Source organism: Bombus vancouverensis, chromosome 15 (assembly GCF_051014615.1).
Source record: "Bombus vancouverensis nearcticus chromosome 15, iyBomVanc1_principal, whole genome shotgun sequence".
NCBI classification, from domain to species: domain Eukaryota; kingdom Metazoa; phylum Arthropoda; class Insecta; order Hymenoptera; family Apidae; genus Bombus; species Bombus vancouverensis.
The window spans coordinates 4702415-4722340 of NC_134925.1; the positions used below are offsets into that span (position 1 = coordinate 4702415).

At 39.8% G+C, this 19926-nt stretch overlaps 1 protein-coding gene and 2 long non-coding RNA genes across 6 annotated transcripts in view; 2 read left to right on the forward strand and 1 right to left on the reverse strand.

Annotated features, from left to right (window-relative positions):
- Nucleotides 1–19926, reverse strand: part of LOC117157346 (sodium-coupled monocarboxylate transporter 1) — a 158066-nt gene that overhangs the window by 17176 nt on the left and 120964 nt on the right. For 2 of the 4 annotated variants that reach the window (XM_076625088.1, XM_076625089.1), the window contains exon 5: nucleotides 18031–18177. The gene's annotated coding sequence lies outside the window, so the exon portion shown is untranslated. Of the gene's footprint in view, nucleotides 1–4373; nucleotides 4417–5377; nucleotides 5673–18030; nucleotides 18178–19926 lie in introns of all 4 variants that reach the window. The other 2 variants (XM_076625091.1, XM_076625090.1) reach the window with 2 other exon arrangements.
- LOC143303694 (uncharacterized) lies at nucleotides 9862–13972 on the forward strand. Its single transcript, XR_013060213.1, has 3 exons — nucleotides 9862–9979; nucleotides 13439–13761; nucleotides 13839–13972. It is a non-coding gene; the product is annotated as an uncharacterized LOC143303694 (long non-coding RNA).
- On the forward strand, nucleotides 18176–19797 carry LOC143303692 (uncharacterized). The gene is made up of 2 exons (XR_013060211.1): nucleotides 18176–19131; nucleotides 19219–19797. It is a non-coding gene; the product is annotated as an uncharacterized LOC143303692 (long non-coding RNA).

The following is a 19926-nucleotide window of genomic DNA, read 5'->3' on the forward strand; positions in this document are numbered from 1 at the left end:
AATACCGATCGAGCTCGTAAGATCTCATCTCTCAGATTTGTTTACTTGATTGACGCAGTAGAGGCATACGTATTTAACAGAGATACATTAAGTGTTTCGAACAGCGTAGTATTTAATGATAATTTTTCTTGGAAAGGATTAGACTCATCCTTAAGTAAGAACGTATTAGTACCTTGTTACAAAGAAAATTCATCTTCAGAGATATTTCTTCCGAAGTATCGTAGCTTGCAGCTTCACTAGCAATAAAGTAGATAGAAAATAAAAAGAGAGAGAAATAGAACATGAGCCAAAAGCTGGGATAAGAATTAGAGTAAGTTGGAAGACTAGAACAATAGAGTGATGTATCCTGGCGGGACCTGTAGCCTGTACTTTGAAACTTCTCGTACAAAATATAGTGGTAACATAGAAAACGCGGGGGAAAAATAAAATTTGCGGACAGCACTCTCTAAAGTGCCATCTAAGCGAGACGAGGTTTCCCTGTTGAAGCTCCGGTCTCTTCTTCCTTTTCTGTTTTTCTTTATTCGAAACCTCGCTCTTGACGTCACACTGATGTATCTTTATTTTTACACAAGCACTACATGATGCAGTCCAACGTTTCGGTGTTACGTTTATAATACGCGATAAGAGGCGATGATATATGAACGTGGATCGTACAGACCTCGCTTAAAATGTACATTACTGACGCGAAGGACTGGGATTGCATACCTATATCCCGTATCTCACAGGATGATGTAAATCGAATCTTAAAGCTAACAGAATCGTCGTGGAGCAATAATAATCGTACTTGCGTGAGAACAACGGTATATACAGGGTGGTTGGTAACTGGTGGTACAAGCGGAAACGGGGTGATTCTAAAATTTTTATTCTATATTTTCGACTCCTTTTTTCGCGTAGAATTACCTCCTTTCCGCTTGTACCACCAGTTACCAACCACCCTGTATAAACATTCACAGTTCGAGACAATTTCGATAATTCAGACTCGAGATATTTATGACACATTCTCGGAGTAAGTCGTGAACGAAAGAAAGAAAGGCAAATTACATCGATAAGAATGGATTAGGGAGAGAGTGCGAGAAAGCTTCATTCCATTCTGTGTCGTAATATCGTTCAATGTTTGATATTTAAACACGCGTTCGCGTATTACCATTAATGTGATAAATTGGCCTTAAATCATTTTATGTACACACGAGCGATGATGTTGCCATCATTAAACAACACGAAAGATCTATCGAGAATCACGCAATTATTTTACTATCTTTCGTAAAAAAGATCTCCTCGTGACTCACGAGAATGTTACGAGCCTCTTAAAACACCCGGGAAAAACAAACGAATGTAATTAACTTATTACCGTGTGACTAATAAGACTTTAAGTATGGGCGTAATGCCGATAAGAAGAGAAACATCTCTCGTGAAATTACATCTGGCCTGTTCTTCAACTGATTTCAAGGAACGAGAGAACGAAAAGAAGAGGATGCAAAGTACACTCTGCGCTAAAAATACATATTTGTTTAAACGAGTCTGTTGTGCGTTCATTAAGTACGTCGCTGTACGCAAATACTGTTTCATTAAACGTTTCGAGAAACGTTTTGCGTTACGAAAACATGCATCGATGTCTGTAACTGTGACATTGGTAAAAATGCTTGATCTAAAGAGAAAAACATTCGTGAAATATGCCACATAATTCGTCTATCAGAAGTCGATCGCCCGGCCCCCGGCAAACAGAGATCTATCTTAATTAGCAACTTCATTAACGACGATAAGGACATTATTCGACTCAGTGCTCGCATCATCTGCGGCAGATCCAGATCTTGCGTCACTTCCACTATTATCAATCATAGAATTCGAGTTCTCTCTTCAACGTTAATCGAGAGCGAAGAGGGATAAGCAATTTATACCGCGATAAATACCAATCTTCCATTTAACGAGAATATTCGTGTTAAACGATAGCGAAATTTATCCATACCCTTCTTTAATATAGTCGAAATCTTTCTCGAGAGTATCAATTAGAAAGTTCGTACGAGCGCCTGCATCGCCTACATCGAGTGTAATAAATAATACATCCATTACCTCGTTAACGAATGTTAATGCAAAACAAATGATTTCTATAAAAAGAAAAAGAAATGAAAAAAAAGATGATCTCATTGCGACTGTTTAGAACAATGATGAATAGGTGATGAATGTTTGTGCACGGTGTTAGCTGCCAGAATGCAAAGTTTATTTTTGTCGATTAGGCAACTGAAATGCAATAGTAGTTGTTTCTTTCATAAAGTATTTTTGGCAATGATACTTGACAACGAGCGACGTTTATTTCTCGCGAATGTCTCATGAGTGTTTATTTCTTTATATGAGCGAATAACAAAGTTTAATCAGCTCGGTACTTGAGAGCGAGCTACATCTCGATATTTGTTACTTATTAATCGATTCGTTATTTTTTTGGGGGAGGGGGCAATGAATCGCGCGTAATTTACAGGCAAGAAAATATAATATAACAAGAGATTCTATTATATCTTGAAAATTGTCCCTCGTGTTCGCATACATCGTCGCGAATTGCCTAAATACTCGAGGAACGAGTAAGAGAATCTTACGCAATCAAAGCGTCATTGAAGGTCGATGCGAGGTGAATTTGCAGATTGAAGCTCTGCTCGCGAGCCACTGTAGCGCAAAAGACATCCTCATCGATAATTTCATTATATTGTCAAAATCGACACGGCCCGATGGTGTCTGCATTTGAGCACGATTGCCAGCCCACTTCTGGATGAGTTGATCCTCACGGTGCACCACGGTACGTCATTGCGCATTGCTGCGCCATCGTTACACTTGGCTATCCTCCAGATGCATCGGGGACCGATGGCGAGCGCCAAGGGCCAGAAAAGTTCGACTCCTGGTCGATTCTGGAGTCGCGACGTGATTTAAATTTTCGCCGAAGTCGATCGAACTCGTTCCATGAGACTTTAGATCTCCCCAGATTCGTTAGAGTATTCTCTTTGCTGCACTTGCACTCTGATTAACTTTACTCGGTCTGATTAAAGACCGTATAATCCCCTGTGTTCCGTGAAAGATTTTCGCGTTGGTTTCGGCAGTCGTTCTTGTCGTGCAACTTTATAAATTATGCGCGGCTGCTTTTTCGTTCATTTTGATGATTAATCTATTCCACTGCAAGGACAATTAATTTATCAGCGTCGAGACCGCTGCGGATTATTTGTTCAACTGAATACAAGTATGTGGAAGTTACGTTTTGCTGCGTTTTATTTGAGTTGGATCGTTTTATCGATCTCTGCGATTTATTATTAGCTCGACCCGCCAATTATAAATTACAACGAAAATTCACGAACAACGTGGAGTACTTTTATTACAGAAAGTTAACCACACTTCGTTTGTCAATTTCGATCTAACTAACGAGTCACGGTTAAATTTAATTTAAACATAAGCTAAATTACCACATATACATATCTACATACAGCAAGTCTGTATCGCGGAATGAAATCTAAAGCCACATTTTAAAAAAGTTTCCGTTTGAATTGTTGTATGTCAATATGGATTCAGTTTTTTTATCAAAATTTTTTGCTGGCTCTAAGCGCAAAATATATATCGGGAGAATTCCATCCAATAGTTTCAACGGTTACATCGGCGAAAATTTTTCGATCGTTTATGGTGACAGAATCGATGCTCTGACACCTGACGCGTGACGACAGTTGCATCCAATGCGATCATCAATCGGCCAACGATCGTCGCCAGAACTCGACACGTTTTCACATTTGATGAGTCAACACATCGCGAACGAATTCGCTGTTTTTACTCGGATAGTGCGATCGTAATCGTGAATCGCGATGATTAATCACGTTTTATATCTTTCTCAGAAAATTGCCTTAATGTTTCTCGTATCTTGTATCTATATTCATATAATAGACTCGACATTTACGTTTAGTTAAATCGTTATTTGTTCACAAGCGATCCGAGAGATTTGCACAACTGTCACGAACTTTGCGGTAGTTTGTTTGATCCAAGTTTCGAATAATTAGAATCATGAAACCGATAGCGAATCGATGCGTACGATACGTACACGAAGTCTTCCAGAGATCATAGACGATGACACGTTTGAGTTTGAAAATAATTCTCCAATTGCTAGGTGTGCAAATATTTGCCACGAAACAGGCGTTTCTTTGCGACTCTCACGAGGTAAATTTTCGGTTGCACGTTCTTGTTTATCAGAATTTTTCTCCCCACGTGCCAGTTGAACTTTATTTATCATCATTTTTTATCGCAAGTCACGTGAAGCTCCACGTTTTAGTAAGACAGCGACATTTACAACGTATGACGTTAATTTCAATTTGCAATTTAAGGTTAACTGATAACTGATTATATTGCTTTCTTACTCAATATCACGTGAAACGAAGCGGTTGGTTCTTACAGAAAATCCTGAAACAATTTGGAAAAAATTGGAAATGCCGTGAATTACTTTTAGCAAGTTTTAGTAATGCAAAACATCTGTGAAGGGCAGATAAAGGGAAATGATTCGGGCAACGTGGATGATCTGTTTTTAAAAGTACTTTTCATTCTACTATCAAGATCGTTCTTAAAGATTCTAAAAAAAGAAAAAAAAGAATATAAACACGATAAGAATGTACACACATTATTAGCAAATTTTGGCGTAATTAAGAAGAATTATGTTCACGTGATGGTTTAAGGGAATTATGTCGGTTTCCCTGACGCTTCAGTTTGAGGAAAGTCGTGATGGAAGGAGAAATGGCCGTCGGTGGAAAGTTCCCGTAGCGCACAAACCAAGCGCATTAGCGGTTTAATATTATGCAAGTTTGACGTATTATGCTAGACTGGTAATCACGGTGTTTAACCGATTTATCCGCCAGCAAACACGCGTTGATTCATGATACCGTCAACAATTAGTTCTCACAGGCAGCAATAAATTTCACGTGTGCTGGCAAACAGACATGGGCTGGTAAACGAAGTCAAATAAAACGCTGCCAGTACGACTGAACTTTCTCTCTTTCTCTCTCTCTCTCTCTCTCTCTTAATATCTATCTTTTCGTTCAAATTCCGCATCTGCAAACAGTGTCAAGAGTACAAACTCGCTCATAAAGAAACAGCCTGTTTACCTGGGAATAATAGTCTTTTTCGTAGTTGTAATCGGTTTCGTAACTCTTTGGATCGTATGCATTCTTTTTTCGAGCGTCGTTGTTTTCGACAGAGAGAGAGAGAGAGAGAGAGAGAGAAACAGCTCGATGTTAATCAAACGAGAATCCACGGATGCAAAGTTTCTTTTTCTCCTTGTTACTCTTTTTCCGTTCGTGGCCAAAAGTAGATTTATTTGAAAGCAGCGGCGCGTCACGTCGTTTCGCCAGTTCGTTTGAAATCCCCTTACTGTTTGCCGCTTCAAAGCGAAGTGGTGCTGTCGTCAAACTTCTTCGAATGCGATTTTCTTTAAACCACCGGTTCTCATGTAACGGTAGTACGCTCGTAGTCCTTATCCTTTCGATGGTTGGAAGGTACTAATTTCATTAGAAGAACTTCCCTACTATTAAAGAGACACGAAAACTTGTCTCTTCCTAATATCTCGCGCAGTTCATCCAATTCTTTTTCCTTTTTTTATTTTTTTTTTTCTAACATCTCGTCACTGCTTATCTCTGTACGAGTAGACAATACGCACATTTTCAATCCTAGAAAAAAAAAAAAAACAATTCGTGGATTCGTACGATTCATCATTTGACGAATACTGTAAACAGTGATCTATCAGTGAACAACGACAAGTGTTACGTGAACGTTTCAACCGGAAAATAATGAACGATTAATAGATGCACAAAACAAATTGTTGCAGTAACTTATTGCAGTCGAGCCTCTTTGAAAAACAATGACGGTTCAGAAAAAACAAAGCCTCTGTTAAGACTGCGTGTTTACTCGACGAAATTCTATTATATACTTTGGCATTTTCTCGAGATGAAGTAAGCAATTAATGAATATGAAATGCGTGAAAGGAGGAAGTTCAGCTCCCAAGTACCGCTCGCATGATTTAGCGACAGATCTTGAGGTGACCACGCGTAAAGATAGTTCGTAGTCAATAAAATAATAAAACTCAGTTTACGGAAAGATAGGAAAGGTATGCTAATTCTAAAAACTACGCATCGTTCGGTTTTTCCTGATTATAAACGACCGTCGATTATTCAATGGCAGTTATTTCTAAAGACCTGATAGTTTTATGATTCTATTGCTACGCTACGACACAAATCGTTGTCGCGTATTGTCAGGATTTCCGTTAGAAATTCGCTGATGCAGCTGCAGCGAGTCACTGGATCGAGTTCTCAAAGTAGATGCACCATTAGTAATCGGTTGCAGAGCTAACGAGTACTTGGAGGTAAGTTGGAAACGCGTAGACATATACACGCTCGTACGTAGGGATTCCGTGGAAGTTACCGGTGATCTAATCATCGGCGCCCATCGTATCAGGAGCCATTAAATCTCTCTACCAGTCAAGCCGCTGAGTTATGTTAATTGCACATTCGATCATAGAGAAAGCGGAAGACGAGATAGAATTTCGAGCGTAAAAAGAATAGTTATGGTTATGACGAGATTCAGATATTTACACAAATTTGTATCTTTGCAAATGCAGATAAAAAAATTGGAGGCAGAAATTTCTTATTCAATATTTCTTTAGTTTCGTTACTTTAGTTATAATGCATGATTTTTAATATAACGTGCAATTTTGCAGTCTCAAATTTCCATAAATGTATAAAAATCTGTTATCTAATTGTAATAAAAGAACACCAGAAGAAAAAAGATGTCGAAAGAAACTTGTATTTTTTACCTACGATCGGTAATATCATAGTAATAAAGAACATCGACTAACTGACAATGATTGAGAGGAAGAAGAAAAACAAGAAGGTAAAAAATTGTTACGAGCATGATTATGCGCAATTTTCGTAAAATTTGCGCCAGAAGAGCTATTGCTCGTTATTTTACGCGAGAAGATACGAGAAGATAAACAAAGGAGGTCGATGGATGTTCGACGCGCGTTACCGTGATTTTCTCAGCGATCTGCAAGATCTTCCGCAAAGGGCATTTTTCTGCGTTATAGTTATTTCGGGAGTAAATTGTCCGGATTGATAAAAATGGGCCGCGGTTTGTACACGGCGAGTACTCTCACGTTAGCGCCAAGAGTCGGCAACCGCAAAAGAATATAAAGAACCGAGGCGAAACTGGACGATGATATACGCGTTCCCGTGGCTAACGACGATTCTCTCTGATTTATGTTCGCTTTGCAACCTGGCTTGCGATGACGAACCTGTATCGTTAACGAGAGCTTCTCCGTTTCTTCCTTCTCAAGTATGGTCTACGGAATAGAAGAAGTTTCAAACAAAGCCATTTCTGTTTATATAGTACGTTAGATGGCCTACTCTCGCTGATAAAAGATAAATTTATGGCGTTTGGTTAGGAATAAAGGAGATTTAGAGGCGAAGGTGTCTAGATGCGTATTTCACGGCCAATTTTTCCACGACTTTTCCTTCGTCGCATTTCCATTCGATACTTCTTTCTTGCTATCTCAAACAACGATTATACCTATGCAACGTAAGAAGAATAATATGCATTGCATAACTTTGCCTTGAACGGAAGAAATATGTATTGAACTCCAGATGCGAAACTTTCCGGAGATGATGTAACTCACACCTGTCTACGAACCATTCAAACATATTCTCGATTTTTCCTTTTTATAGGCTTATTAGTCGGTGAAGAACAATGGCCGTTTAATTATCATCCGAAATAGAAGATTCTAAAGTCTCGAGACGGGCGATCGACGAGTTTCGATCTCTTCTCCACGGTTCTAAATTGAACGGACCTTCGTCTATTTGAAATCCCCTGGCCGAAAGTTTCGAGGCTTTCGTTTAATGTGCTAATTCCGGCCGGGTTTGTTTGGATGGCTCGCGTCTTTAAGGTAGTCGGTTCATCTGCATTTCAGATCCCACGGAACACCTGAACGAATATTAAACTCGACCACTTCGTTTTACATTACCAGTCGTGCAATATTCTTATATAGACATTAGCATTAACCGATATTACCTGTGTGATTCTTTATTATACTTCGATATTCTTTTTTGCTGAAAAAGAGAAATGGAAAATGCTTGGAATAGTAAGATCTTATAAAAGAGATCGAAGTCAAATGATGCGTTCCGTTGAAGAATGCAATCTCGACTTTTCTCCGTCGCTTCACATAACGATTACATGGTAATGGCGCGTTCACGAGCCATCTACCGAAACCCACCTGCTAACTCCATCAAAGGATCAAAAATCGGTCAAGGAAAGAAATCTCTTCGATTTCGTTTCTTCCATTTCTAAATACTTTGTTCAAACTGTGCTAAACCCCTTGTGTCTGTGGTTCTATCTATATCGCGGATTTAACAAATTAAATAGAAAATTTATAAATTTCACTGTAAGCTTCGCCGTTTCATCCATGTTTCTTTACAAACGAATATCCACAACGAAAAATCGAAATAGCAAACCTTTGTTCGAGAACCTTTGCTCGAACGAATACCAGTATTTTTACACGATAAAAATAAACCAGTTGATTCACCATTAGCCTGAATAACGTGCGCGCGCGACGTTTAAAACGTTTCAGCTTGGGAAGGAGATAAGACCGACGGTGGTTTCAGAGCCACGACAGTACTCTTTCCGCCTTCGAAAAGGAACGTTGAACGAAGGATATCACGTGAGCATGGAACTCACGAACTCCATTCGGCCGAATCGAAAAGCGCCGTTGCACGCGGCATTAACTTCAAAATTAGCGAGTTCCTCGTGAAATAGCCGGCCCCGCTACCAGATCTAATCAACCTCGGCTTGAGAAGCCCGGTGTGCCACGCTATAATTTGCGGAGAAGCGTGAAATAAGTCGCGGCTGAGTCGTTATCGTCGACGAATCGAACGGCACCGCTTCGAATTCGCCGCGGTGCTCCTCGAAATTCCGCCGAACCCCGTTACATTTTCTTGGAGACGATCGATTGGTTATTGCGGACCTTGTTTTCCGTGAAATTAAGTCCTTTGTACTTTTGTTCTCTCGCCTTTAGAAACCTGATTCATTTTCGGTGGAAGTAGTTACGTTTTCTAGCTCAGACAAATATCCTCAAGTTTTTATATTCCAAGTAGCAGAGAGTGATAATAGAGAAATTAATTTACAAGATAAATTCGATAAACGTAATTACGACCCCCGGAATTTTTACATTCTGAAATATTTGTTCTATCTAAACTAACTAACTAAAGATGCGATAAGAAATCATCCAAATTATTTTTCAATACTTCCTTCTTCATCTTCTAATCTGGTGCATTTCGACCGCAGTTTTTTCCGTTTGTAAGATCTTATAAAAGTGATTCGATGTCCTTGAGCGAGCAATATCTCTGGCTCCGGCTATAGTGGGGACCAACCGCGGATATTGGACGCGAAAAGAAGCCTGATCGAACGCAAAGGGGGAGCAAAAACTGGGAAATTACATCAATTGAATTGCCGGGCGGAACACGTTTAAATGGAACAGTGTGACAGATATTGTTGGCAGGGTTACAAATTCCAGCTACGGGGTCAGAATTAATCAAATCTGTTCTGCAAAGTCGAGCAAGGAGGAAATGTTAAAACGTTCGAACCAATTAACTACGAACACATGACCGTTGCTCAATATTCCCCTGTACGGTTTAATCTTTCGGAGATTAGACTTCCGAATTAACGAATACGTACGTCGAAAAGTTTCAGACAGGTACAGAGATATACCGAGTTAAATCTGAGAGGAAAAGAGAAAAAGGTGAAACTTTGCTTTCAAACGATCTCTCGATTCACCTTTCGAATTGCTCTTTGAAAATTCGATCATGTAATTACCTCGTCGCAACTTGTAAGTCACCATCTAATTAATGAATGAAACAGGCGTTAGCAAAGCCACCCGACGTCAACGCAGTAGCAACTGTTTCGAAGTTTCCTGAAGCTGACACGTTATCGCGTAAGTTTACCCGAATAACATACCGCAAACCGAGGTCACGTCGTGATAGTCGCAGGATTGATAAAACCATCAATTTGGTTCGCGATGACACCCTTAATCATATTCACGTTCGACACTTTCTTCATTCCGTTATCGACGCTGCCTCTCTACAGGACCATGATATTATGGGAATAAAAATATTCTTTCTTTGCGAGATACGTAATCTAACATGTTGCTTTTCATCGTTGCTGTCGCTCTTACAAAACTTGCTGGACACAGCTGTAAAATAGCAGCTTTTAGAGAAGTTAAACCTTGTTACGGCCACTCGTCAGCAGCCATTCAACAGCTGACGCCTCGTTTCTCCTTTTTTGCGTCGTGTTTTCGTTGCTCGTATAAGAATCTCTTCCGTGTCATGAAACGACTTCCGATCGATGATAAAACAAGCCAGTGATTCTCGGTGCTTAATGCCAGTCCAGACGCTTGATTGTATCGGAGATCCCTAAAACTTGTTTAGTATCGTCTCTGGGGTAAGCTTATTGAAGCTTCTCTTGTCCTTTATCTTTCGCGATGGAAAGAGGTCTGTGAAGATGCTTCGAAGAATCAGACGTTCTTAATTATTTTCTGGTAAAAGCAGCATCGGGAGAATTAACCATTCGTATTGAGGAAAAATTATTCAATACGATCGTTCACTCATTCAAGCACTCTTTCGCAGTAATACGTTTTAATACCGAATATTATGTTTCGAAAAGAAAAAGATTATAATTGTTTCCGAACCTTTTCATTCATACACGTTAGCATTGTTCGCTTTTCCATTTTAGATCGGTAAAATTAAATAAGAAATTGTACCTTGTCACGTCACCGATGAAATAATATAAATTGCAATATTTCAAAACGAGGATTCCCAAAGATTTTAAGAGAAATTGCAACTATTTTCTCAACTCTAAGCACTAAGTTACACTTAGTCTTTGGTTGCAACAATATCGTATAATTTATCACTGTCTGTCAGATACAGAATATTCTTCGAAAAGCTGGAAATATTTGACACGGACTGAAATCAAATAGAATCTTCGTACGAAAGAATTCAAGGGAAGACCAGGTGCGAAACTAATCACGTTGCAATCACGCGAGCGGAAAAAAAAAACAAAGGAGACGACAGCGGGAGTTGCGAGGATTGCGCAACGCGCACGATCAAATGCGCTCGTCTCGTACCGGCGTTAACCGTGTAATTGCACTTTTGTCTGGGTACAAAGTTATCGTTGTTCCTTCGTTTCCCTGATTCACGATTTCACATCGATCGGACAACCCCCTCTTACTAGCTTGTTTCACTTCTTTAACCATTGAAACGAATTAAATATATAGGTGCAGCACGAGGAGAGGAGAGAAAAATGTTCTTCTTGTAATAAATAAATAGCAACCGCGATATTCACGTCATCTTCTGTTCTCGTTGATGAATCGTCGTACTGGGGAGCAGGCAATTTCGCTTTCAACAAAACTGCGGTAGACGTGACGTTTGTCTTGAAATGGAGGCTAGGTGTCTGTCGTAGAGGGTTAGGTAGAACTGTGTGCAGAATATGAATGACCCGAGCAGACTAATTAGAATAAGGTGGTATTGACTAGCAACCACGCGCGCGTAGAGTTTGTGGTGAGTTACGATACGGGCTGTAGAACTTGGGAAAATGTGGTGTGCGTGGAACAGTGATAACTGTAGAACTACGTAAAATATTGTTGCATACGTGAATATAATAGACTGTTAGATTATTACGAACAAATAGCATAGTAGATAAGTAGTTTTCGAATTATCGATACTTAAAGGTAATAGGATAAAAGATGTAGCTAGTTTGATTCACGAGAAAGTTAGGTAAATCGGATAAGGAAATCTACAAAAGCACGATGTGAAAAGCAGAAAAGCTTTCTGTTCTTGAACAATAGATGCTCCGTCTGCGATGATAGATGTACTATCCTGTGATCTAATTGTAAAACTTTTCACCCGTAGACTGTTTGACGATTAATTTTTAATTTGTAGAGTCGTCGGTGACTAATTTTCGATTCGCGGTAATTACTGTTCGTATGTATTATTCCATGTTCTAACTGTATAACTTTACATTTCTAGAAGGTTTCATGATTAATTTTTCATTTGTCGAATCTACAGTGATTAACGACAACGTAAACAATCAGCCACTCAAACGAATTTACGATGTCTCCAATTTTAATAAATTGAGATATCCGGTCAAGACTCGAAAGACCTCGACAACGTAGGTAGATTTTGGGGATCCAATTACGGCGAGGCGATATTTTCAGAGAAATTGGGAATGCCGGCGCAATTAGCAGATGAGAGGTGCACGGACGTGGAATTCAGGTGTCCACACACGATATGCTTTCTAAAATCGAGGAAAATACGGTGTTTGTCTTGCAGTGTTTGTGTTCCGAAGGTAATTTCAAGTGCTTGGTGTGTGAGGAAACGTGGAAACACGGTGAACATGGATAACTCTAGGTGACCAAGTGGAACGTGATAAGGGCAGTGAAAATTTTGGAGTAAATTACAGCGAAGAAACTTAGAATTCAGATGGTCCGCGACACAACGAGAACCTTTCGACAACTGCTTCATTAATTAAAGTGCATATAGTTTTGCTAGTTGGATCGTCGATAAATAACCCGTAAACGAGGTTAAACGTTCGATGAGAGAAGAAATGTAACTCGATTCGATGGCGTAAACGTTTCAGGACTTTTAACTAAAGAGTTAAATTTGAAACTAGCCAGATATGAAAAACAAAAGATTCGTTTTACAAGACGAGCGTACACTTTGCCCCCTGGAATTTGTTTTTTGTTCAACTTAATTACACTTCTTAATGGTATTCTAAGTCCGTTGATATCTGAAACTTTCATTTAATTTACGTCCATTCTTGTTTGCGCGATTAAACGTCTTCACTCGACAACCAGAAAGACGAGGATTCCATAAGATACGTTCCTCACATCATGTTCGATCCCGCTTATCAGCAAGCAGATAGAGGTTTCGCGATGAAAAGAGGTCACTTCAAGCGATTTCATGCATATTTAGGTCTATCTTCTACTCAATCCCCTTTTAGGTATATATTCTACAATACGAACCTATAAAAAAACATCGCGCTCATTCATCATTCGATTCGACGATAATTTTAACTGACCGTATTTCCGTTTGCGTAACCAACTATCTATCATTATGTCTATGTGCTCCTTGAATCGCGACTGTTGTCAGTAGAAAACAACAAAAGAATCATCGGTTATTCGTCGACGTGACTACTTATACCATTGCTGCATTGTTTGAATTTTGAATCGATTCTCCGGTGGAATATGTAATCGTAAAAAACAGCAAATTGCACGAAAAGACATATGAAATATCTTTAATCTTTTTCATTTAAATGGAGTTTAATTCTTCGTTCATTAACTCGATGATTAAATTCAAGATTTAGGATGACATTAATTATATATTAATTTTAATTCAAGGTACATGTTCCATGAATTTCTTTCGGGTTCTTGCTGTCATTCTCATAACTGATGTTTAATTTCTTTCGAAATTCGATATGCAAAGAATTTACACGAAGAATCGATCACATGAGAATGTTCTTGTAAAAAAGGAAGATATTTTTTAATTTTATAATCTGAATACGTTTGTAAGCGAACTGAAAGAATCGTACCAGCGCAGCTGGCTTTCCGAATGCGGGGAATTGAAACAATCGTTTAATTTCGTCTTGATAACATCGACATCGAATAACCAGGCATATTCTACACCACGACGTTTCTACATGACTGTGCGGCCAGACCGCTCCGTAAAAATATATTTTATAATAATTGCAATTTATTCCTTTTTATTCGATCTATTTTACTTGTTTGCTTTCAATTTCAGTTTACATACATATTTACTCAACAGCTTTAGTCTGGAAACATTTCGGAAACGAATCAAACGTATGATACATTCGCTCACAGAACAAGAGAATCAATTCGTGTAGTCGGTCGAACGAGAACAGCACGAAGAAAGAATTTAACAGTTTCCGTAATTTCCTTTGCCCGCCACGTGAACGAAGAGATTCATGAGTCACGGCACGTACGCTCGACTTGCGATTTCGATATCCCGTTACAAGTGCAAATATTTGTCTGTAAACGCTTCCCGCTGGCTGGCCGTTGCTGTTTCTGCTTTGTGCTCGCTACATTTCAAACGCGAGATTTGTCGACCCGTTGACCCTCCAGACCAGTCAAGAATCCATTTGTTGTTGGATATATCTACTACAAAAAAGAAGTGGTGCGACAAACTTCACGTTTTTCGACAAATCTGTCAAAGCGAGATCACTTTATCCTCGTAAATTTAAAAGGTCTTTACGTTCGCAACTTCGTGAACAGTTTTTAAACTGACAATGAGAATTATTAAATTCTGCAATTATTTCGAGAATGCAAGTGCCCCCAGGAGAAAAGTGGCGAAACATCGTCACGACAAAAGTGTTTTCGTAACTCTCTCGTTAAATGTAAGTATACAAGTTTCGTTAAACGTCGCCGGTGTTCTAAGCGACGAACAACTGTGAATGTTTTTTAATAAACAACCGTCCGGCAGCCACCTCGAAGGCAGTGGTCCGGTTGGAAAACTTGACGCGGCGCATGTTCTTTTCAAACGGGGGCAAGAAACGAACCGGACTTTTTACGTCGTGTTCCAATTAAGGAGCTAAGTAATGCTCCGGCTACGACGAGGCTTTGTAAGAAGTACGGGAACGCGACTTAGCGCGAATTAAGTGAGTGTGACACGCGGACCTGCCAACCTGCAGCGATTAATCACCAACATCGTGAAAGAGGCGAGTGGAAACCGGGACAAAGGAATTCGTTTCTTTCATAAAGATTCGAGAAAGCTTGGGGAGAAATTACCAGACGATCGAAGGGAGTTCGTGCGACTTCCTGCCCCTGAATCGCCATCTTTGCGAACGTGTTTCGTGAAAATTAATTATGTGAAAGCAGACATGCGAGAGAACAAAAATAAGCTAAAAGTCATCGTGGTGTAAGCGATGAGTTTAAGAATTTGGATTCAGTAATATTTAAAAGCGTTCTTCTATCAAGTATCGTAAAAGTTTCATTTTTATAAAAGACGAAAGAATACACAGAGTATGCGTGTAATATGCAAAGGTATAAAATTCATCCAAATATAGTGCTCATTAAAAAAGCAATTTTCGATCTAACTTTCATTCTTTTAAATTATCTTCAAAAAGCTACGAATTTGCATAAATATCTGCAGTCTACTGATAAAGCTTTCCTGTGTGTGTACGTGTGTGTATTAACGAACACTGTAGAATACAATACAAGAAATTCTTCGTGAACTTCCTTTCTTCTACTTCTAATACACGATTCAATGAAAAAGTAAATATCATACAATTTGACGAGGAAGCGTAAAAATTTTCTACAACGAGACGAAATTCCCGCGGAAAAGGGAAAACATGGAGATAAGAAAATCGTTTGGCATAATACGTTTTAGCTGCGGCGCCGCGATGCGATTGCGGCGAATTTTATAACGTAGCGGAAATTTTTATAATGCAAATCCGGACCACGTAGGTCGTTGGAAGAGTCTTCGTTTCTCGCCGAAAAAGAAACAGAAAAGGGTGAAGAAGGAGGGCGAGGCTGTGAACGACGGCCGCGCATTAGGGACTTTCTGATGGCGTCAGATGCTCGTTGCCTCTCGTTTTTATAGGCGATTATCGCGGAAGTTTTGGGGGAGGGCGCGCCTTTTGCTCAGCCGCCGTGCTGGAACCGAACTTGCCGGAACCTCGTGGGAAAAAAGCTGCTTCAGAAAGTACGGGTATTAAAGAGACTGTGTTTCTTTCGAACTAAATCCTAACGAGAAATCTTTGGGGATCTCGAATTCGTCTAATCTTTGCGAACATGGGTCCCGATAAAAATCCATCAAGACGTAGGAGTAAATTACGAACTGAAAAATAAAGTTTATAACGAAGAAATCTAAATGGAAAAATATCTAATGAACGTCGAGGGACAAGATGTGCAAATATACCGGCGACTAAAGAATAAAACTCGTATCAAAGAAATTCAAATGAAAGCTCCATGAAAATTCTATCTAGTGCGAGGAGGAAAATGAGATTTATCCATATGTTCTACAAAAAGTCATTCGAAGCTTCAAAAATGTATCGTTATGAATTTACAGAACTTTTAAAAAACGGGAAAAAATGTTAAAAGACCAAGAATTGATAACTTCGACTACCGCGCGTTACTTTTACCTGATACGAGAACCGAAATATAAACAAAATGCATCAATCGCTTCGAATAAACTGCAAATAGAAATAATCTATAACAACCACGTTGATAGTGCTCAAAATCAACAACAATCAGTATAAATCAACCAACGTTCAAACATCATTGTGGTAGTCGTTCACGATGATCTCGATCGAGCTGCTTTCGGTAGTCATAAACTGCTCATCGCGTTTGGCTAGAACGACGAGTCCGATTCTTCCCATGGGACCAACAGATGGAATCTCGACAGCGGGAAGTTGGTTTGCTTGCAAACCTGTTCCTATGATAGAGGTTGAATGCATCTTCGAAGAGCAATAGACAAGCGAGGGCAAGGCGAAGGCTCGTGCAAACCGCTATATCGATGACTATTTTTACACTCGACGTGCAGGTCCGCTTGGCGACGATCTTGAACCTCGATTGTTCGCCACGTCGATCTCCTACAACATCTTTTACGCGGTATTTTGTTTCACGATGATATTTTCACTCTTACAAGAATTTTCTTTTCTTGGAGTTTTCATATAGCAATTGTTTAATTTATTACTATACTATATCGAAGAATGTTCCTGTGTTTACATGGTCAAGCAAGTCACTCGATTTGAATGCCATTGAAAATATCTAAACTTGGTTAAATCAACAAACACAATATAAAATTAGGATGTACGATATATCACACGGCAATGCATACGGAGCATACGGAGTAGGGGATACGAGCTGTGATAAACGTAACATGAGAAAGCACGAATTATTATCATCTATAATACTTTAGTAATTAGTAAACTTTACTATTAGAGTTCGGTCTCGCTTCTCAATTTTATTGAAATATAAATTTAAATTTATTATAATCAAATAAAAAGACATTATATTAAATCGAGAATATTCGCGTGAAACTTCGCTTTATTCCGGGAATTTCTATCCGTATGATTCTTAGGAAAATCCGAACTTATAGTAAGGAGTAAACTTTCCCGATGAGAGTAGTTACTCGTGGCGTTAAATATATTCCTTTAGTAACACGGGTCACGTCGTTGAAATTGAAATGAATGGCGAACGGCTCTAAAACTTATATTTTGCCCTTTCTGCATACTGTTTCCTTGATCTAAATATAAACGTGGCTCGACAGGGATGAGAACGAAAGCTTGGCGAGAACGAAAGCTCCGCGAAAACGAAAGATTCGAGGAACTGTAAAACGAAGGTGACTCTTCCATGTGATATGCATTCTTTGTAGAACGATCTCGCAATAGAAAATCACGCGATTGGAATAATCGGCGTGGCCTCAAATTGATGCGTTCTCCACTAGCTAATGGCTAATATCCGAGCGTTTCCTCCCGGAATTCGTGTCTACCAATCGAACGAATCTGCGAGTATAATGAGATCCGTGGGTTCGTTCGTTTCGTGTCGAGAAGACGATTCAACAGAGGATTGCGCACGTTTGAAAATGGTTGATCTAATACGGAAGAATTTTAAGCAAAGCGGATAATTACGTGATTATTTAGAAAAAAGAATTGCAAGCTTGAAAGAGAATTGAATAAAATTACAGATGTATTGAATAAGATGATAATGAGATTTCTTAAAAGATTAGATGACACAATTCTTTAATTAATAAAAGAAAAGAAATAGAAGCGTGTCGATGTTTGGAAAGCAAAATGTTTTGAATAAAAGAATTGAAAAGTTTCTTAAGGAATTTTAAAGACAAATAAAGTAGAAGTGCGTGATTTGAGCGAGTAAAATTTGTACAATATGAGAATTCGGAGGGCAATTTCCAATGAATTAACGCTTGTTCCTTAAAGATTCTAAGAAATATCTTACAAGAAATGGGGACTCACCTCTCACGTCCTTTTATTACAAGTTCTCCGATGTTTCCTCGCGCTGGCTCTCATTCCCGAGGAGGTTCAGCATCGATTCAACTCGGAGGCTCTCACGAAGTCGCTGGGAACTTTACGACACAACGTCCTTCGGCGGTCGCCAGGCTCCTACACCGAAACAGAAAGAAAACCGACTTCGTAACGCGTCCGATCGATCGTTCGTATCAATTCGCTGCACCAAAGCAACTTTAATTCTCCATCCAACTGGTATCAATTCACATGAATCTTCTTCTCCAATCGTCTACACAAATCATTCTCTAAAAGACAAGAAAATATGTTCAACGATGCCCGAAAGAGCGACACGACGCGAATGGCTTCGAACTGCGGCGCAAACTGCGACCTTCCCGAACTTGGAGTTTCTTCTAGAAACATTTTGGCGGCACAGAGTGGATTGCATCAGCTCAGCTTCGAATTCTGCTTACACGTGGACGAGCAAGGAGAACGCAGAAAGCGTAGAAAACGAGAGAAAGAAAGGAGAGACGCGTAGAGAGCGATGAACGAGTGGCGAACTAAAACGAAACAAATAGACGAGAGGAGATTGGCGCCCGTTCTGAAATAGAAGAAGAAGGCGAAACTGGACTCGTTCCTGTTAATTCACTTAAACAGACGCGCTCGACTAGTTCGTTAGCTCGATCGAACCGCGTCGCGACAAGCTCGCGCGCTGCCTCTGCGAGTTGGTCGACGTCGTCCCCGCCGGAAATATGAAGCACTACTTATCGGGTGACGCGTTTAGTCTCGGCCGTTGGCTATTTTCAAAGGTAACAAACAGTGTCTTTAGAATCGAAGTTAGACGCCGTTATGCGGTGGCAATCCTGTTCCTCGGAAAATCGGTCTGCTTTTCGATAAACAACGAGACGAGTCGTAGAAACGTTAAGTTCGCTCTTCGACTCGCACGAACTACGTTTTCAATCGTCGTCAACCAATTTCCATTAAACTAATGGGATCGCCGTTTCCGCTGCTTTTCCAATAGTAAGAAACGAACGAAGTTCAGCCATACTTCTTGGTTCTGGGAGGTGTCGGAGCACTTGACATGGTCGATCTTTTCGAGAGTATTCTGTCTGCGTAAGCTCCTTACCTAGTTTTACACTTGCGAAGGTACGCGTTTCATTCTAAAGACTGTTGAATTCGACTGTTCTTTTTCTTTTTTAGCTTTCGATCATCCGTGAAATTCAGTGGCTAGATAGGACGTTCTGTTGACATTAATCATCCGGTTTGCAGAATAGACTTGGCCGAAACTAGCGGAACGAGATGGAAGGGTTTGTTACCAATAGAGTAATTTATGAAGCCGTCGCGCCCCCGATAAGCCGCTTTATCTACGCGAAGACCGTGTCATCAATGGTCTCGAAGCGGCTTCCCGCCTGCCAGAAACTGCTGCGATTTTATCGAATCGCCAACCAGCTATCTCAAAGTTTGAGAATAGTGCGCTGTTCTAACCGCTGGCACGCGAATTTACGAGCTGCCGAAATGTTAAACGCGCCCGAGTCGTGTGTTTTCGCAGCTGCATCTAAAATGGTTGTGCAAACCAATCGGGAAAGACGGAAGTTGATTCGAGAATGCAGATTCAGTTGTTACACCTGGATTTTCTCCTTTCCCGTTATCATATACTGACAATAACTGATCTTCTACAAACACTCTGTTCGTTGTACCAAATATACTCGAGTTCATCGTTACTTATTCGATGAAACGCCAAAAAAAAAAGAAATAAAAAAATAAAGATATTTGAACGCAGATCATCTTTTTACCTAAAACAACAAGTGTTACATACCTAGGAAATCGCGAACGTATCCTATCAGTGAAACCTTAACGTGAGCCGAATGGGAACAGATCGAAACGGAAGTGCGCGAATGGCGGTCGATC